Below are 5000 nucleotides of genomic sequence, written 5' to 3'. Positions count from 1 at the left end.
GGTGATAACTAGCAGAGATGTACAAGTGCGGAATTATATTTCCGTACACTTGCTGGGTCCCACTTTTGAACATCTGGCAACCACTCGAAGTAAATAGTGTAAATAGTTTTTTTTTTCTAAATGAGGCGAAATCCCTAGGTAATTTATAACAGTGTCATTGGTCAATTAATAATAACCAATAAGCATATTAATGAATATTTTTGGAAACTAAGCCATTTGATCTTTAGTTGTTTTTTTTCAAATAAGAGATAAGAATATATGTAGTATTAGTTATCATTGACTTTATAGTGACATTCTTCAAATGCGATATTCTGAGATTTTTTGTTTGTCAAAACCTAAGTATCAATAATTAAGCTGCATATTTCTTGAAACACGTAAAATCACGTTTTAAACATATGTATGGCAACTGAATCAGATTAAAATCACTAAGACCTATGTAAATACTACTAGTGTCTGCACCATTTAGTAGCGGCTAACGAACTATTGATAAAATTAATATTATTTCATTTTGCCTAAACTAAACATTTATTGAATGTGTGTGTGTGCAGCGTCTATGGAAATATGAAGTTGATATTTGGTGACGAGTTACGAAAGAGTATGTATAATCACATTATTATGCCATAAGTCTTGGTGTAAGCGAACAGCTGAGCGAGAAAAATACGATTTCTTGTTTAAATTCAAGCAACTACTAGCTGAATGGTCAAAATCCAAGAACCATTACATGTGCTGTTTATCTGATAAATTAAAGATGAAAATAGAATAAAATCTTGATCATTCTAATGAAATGGGGATGTCTTCTCGCTTTCTACTTTTACAAATATATGCATTTATTCCCTCTCTTTGTAAATGCAGTGTAATACTGTATGTACGTAGGTGTAGATGGATTTAGCATACCAGATCTTTACATCAAAATCAAAATCTTGATGTATTATCTTAGAAATAATCATTTCCCGGTTTGTAAAAAGCTTGTTTGTTCACCCCAAACTTGACTAGTTTACAGAAAGAGGAATTTTCTAGAAAACCAATAACACGAAATCGCATATTTTGTATTTCTTATGCAAATGAATTCCTGAATATGTGTTTTGCGTCTAATTCTAATACATGCTAAGTAAGAAAGAAAGTATGTCCGATGGTCTAAGACGTCTTAATGTCATGGGAAATCCGAGATGAAAACAAAGCTGCCAAGCTGACAACTTCTTCAGTATGGATGTTGTGAGCTGACGCATCAGGTCTTACTTGCCGCTCTTGCCATGTACGACTTCGCCCCCCCCCTCATAACGGAGACTGTAGGAGGCGCAGAAGGCGATCCTGCAGGAGACGCTGACGTGCGATCGGGACGTCCTGCACAAGATACTGCGATCGTCACTGAGGAGGAGGCTCCTTGTTTGCTCGATTGACGTTTGGCCGGAATGGACGCCTGGAGAACGGATTCGCGAAAGCTGGCGACGGACGCAACGAGCATATGTTTGGCGCCAAAGCCTTGTTGGCTAGCCACCTTAATTTTATTTTACCTTATACTTAAATGCCTGTATCAATTTTTCGTTCCTTTTATGTATATGAAAAATGTTTTGTTTTTATCAAATGCCTCCTACTTAAAATGTCAAAATAAATTGAGCAGTAATATAATAAAGAAAGAAAAGTCTTTAAGAGCAGACCGCTTATGTATAACGAGTCTTACTGCGCAGACTCGAGGGGACTGACCTTGGGCGCGACCTTGTGGTTACTAAAGTTCGGGTCAGTGACCTTGTGGGCCTCCAGGCTAGTACAGTGGTAACGTGTCGGCTTCTCATCAGAGGGGTCGGCGGTTCGTTACAATTGTCGCCCGGAGGTTACTGCTGTGGCCGGGCACCACGGCGGGTAAGGACTAAGCTCTGTCGCGTCAGCACTTGCTGACACACGTTGATCGAGTCGACATTAGTCGGCACAGGCCGGGCTCCCCCATAGCCCGGACGAGGCTCAGCTTCGCATATCGGACTTATCCTTATCCTTACCTTGTGGGCAGTTGCGATTCACCAATGGCTCAGTGGTATATTTTTGTATTGTTTAATTGTTTTTTTTTTTTTATTAAGATTGCTCTTTTCCGTGGATTTTTTTTTTTTTTTTTTTTTTGTCTATTTAGTGTTAATGGCTTGATAATAATTGTGAACGAACTAGCCCTTACTTTTATTCATCACGTTTTATGTCATAAGGGTGTTTGAGAGAACATAGAAATTGATTTCAGTCACATAATTACTTAATTTAACAAATTAATTGATGTTTGGTTATTATACATTTTACATATTACATTAATTTTATGAATCATGATCATGTTGTATCTCTCTGGATCTCAGGCTAACTATGCATTATCTTGGGGATGAAACATTGTCTTCTACAAATTACAAATGACTAGTACCGTCATTTGAGATGTTCTAATTGCTTATTGTAGCTTGCTTAGTACTTGGAAGAATCTTTCATGAGCAGCCAAAGCTTGACAATTGATGTTAGAAAACTTCTGTCGTGTCCAGTCGCTTTTTTTTTTTTTTTTTTTTTTTTTTTTTTTTTTTGTTTTACTATTCATTTATTATTATCATCGCTTAATGAGAGTCCTTCAATTATGCAACACAACTCTTCAGGCTTTTCTTTGGGTCAGGTTATTGGCAATAGCTTTGGCCACAATCATGAAAATTAATTAAGCTAACACTTAAATTCTAACCTCTCCTTAGTACCGCATCCTCATTTATTCCTTTGCGCCGAAACGGGAAGCAGGAGATTCCCTCTCGCTTGCTCCTGCGGCCCCGTCCAGAGACTCCTCCCCCGACATGGACGCAAGGCAAGCTGAAATCACATATAAAGGCCATTCCCCTTAGGAGATTTCTTTTTTTTTCGTTTTTGCCAGAACCAAATATTCAGCCAACAGAGACAGTGCTACATTTAGTTCTTCATTATAGAACATGAACTAAAACCTAAGTCGTTGTGAGGCTTCAGTGAATGTATAGATAATTCATCATTGTGTGTCAATACTTGGCGAAGAGTTATGAAACATTATTTATAATTCGTGTAGGTTATTTTGAATGTTCTTTATTTTGTGCTAAAATATCTTTCGCTATTAAAGCTGAGCGAGAAAATACGTGTTTGCTTGTTTCAAGTTTCAAGTCAAGCGACTAGTACCTAAGTAGTTCCAAAGAAGCTGAATAGCAAAAGTGTAAGCCCGTACTTTTAAAACCTTTCGCCAGTGCCTGGCAAAGCTACGCCAGGCGAACATCTGAGTGAGGGAGGCCTTACTTCAAAACCCAACGTTCGCCAGGCTTGGCGAACGATCGTATTGGAACAGCCTGGCGAAGCAATGTCGCGAGAGCCCTTCCTTTCCCGTGTTTAAATACCATTTTCTTGCTTTCAAATCATGAATTAGTAACATATTTATGTATGATATGATGTATGAATCACACCGTAATTCTAAAATATCTTAAAATCATAATCTATTGTGAAATAACGTATATACGTAGTTTTTTTTTTTCAAGACCATCGATGTTCCAGTCGAGAGCTCAAGACATCAGCTGTATTCCTTCCCCCCTACCCCTACCCCCCCACCCCCGAGATGACTTATTCAGATTTAGGTTGATATTTTGGTTGTAGGGATAATTTTCTTTTCACAAAGGTTACCAAAAGTGTTTTGATGATGGCATGTTTACTTCGGGCTATAGAAACATAGCTGTAGTTCTCCACCGCCCAAGTAGGTGAATACACGGATGCCTTACTGATGTATTGTTTGAAAAAGAACTGCTGTTTAACGCTTTATTCAGAATCTTTAGTTTTATATTGCATACACATTTTGAACACTTTTCTTTTTTCTCTTTCTTTTCTTACAGGGTAGGGGGGGGGTCAATGAATTAAGCAACTGGGGAATGCATATAAAATTTGGAGATATTTTTACTTTGATTTATTTTTGAAAAAAGGGTAATAACTGATGAAAAGGAAGACAAATACTGGGGTTGGTCTTGTTTAAATAACAACAATGTATCATTACTCGACAGTTGGCTGATCCCCGAGTCAGATTTTCTGTAACGTGTCGATTTCCTCAGCAGCACTTCCCATTCCCTCTTAGCATGATCTATTCGCTGTTGGGAAGTTTTCATTATCCGTTTCCCAAACACTGACAATATTCGCCCTAACATTTTTTGCGTTATCTGTCTTGCTTGGCCACCGAGACTTCCAGGTAGTTTTAGTCATGGAACCACTTCGTAACTGCCCTAGACGTGTGTATAGGTCAGTTATCCTACACGAATATTATTGTTTTCTGGAAGAGCCAAGGCATAGTTGACGGGATGAACAATTTTTCTAAGTTCGAAAAATTTGTCCAAGTTTCATTTCCACTCAGTTTTGCCAATATCATGCAGGAAGATTCAGCCCCACATATCACAGGTCTCGTGGCCTCTCCTCATCCTTTAATATTTCGTCTGCCATATGTGAAATATGGCGTATATGACACTATTATGCATAAACACATATCTGTTTCACAATTTAAAATAAATTGATATGTGAAGAAATTTAAAAGGGTTAATTTGTACACCGTTTATCTTATCCAGCAATGGAGCTTCCCGTGCGCGGTATATTTTTTCTGTCCTTTATTACTCTTCTCAGTAATTTAGATCTTTCTTCACATAGCGAACCGGCGATATCCTGTGTTCAACTTCTCTTTGATGACGGTCTGTGATGTATTCCAACTGTATGCTGTTGTTTTCTTCACCGTGCGGCTTGTTACCAAGAGCTTTAGGTTTTCATGAATTGGTGAACCTAAGAGGAAGACCCGCCTGAGGGCCCTCCACCTACCACTGAATATGTGTCGCTGTTAGAGAAGTCAATTTCCCTCAACCCACTGAAATAGCTCGATTAGCTGTTACTAGATGGTGTAGCTATAAGAAGGATTTACAAAGATCGCAGCACAATGCTTTGTTTGATTTAGCTATCATGCATAGATGTTTAAAGCATGAAGCGTTTTTCGTATTTCACGAAATATGCAGCTA

Source organism: Penaeus vannamei, chromosome 20, assembly GCF_042767895.1.
Source record: "Penaeus vannamei isolate JL-2024 chromosome 20, ASM4276789v1, whole genome shotgun sequence".
Classification (NCBI taxonomy): Eukaryota; Metazoa; Arthropoda; class Malacostraca; order Decapoda; family Penaeidae; genus Penaeus; species Penaeus vannamei.
The sequence above is the reverse complement of the archived record's forward strand: the minus strand, read 5'-3'. Positions refer to the sequence as shown.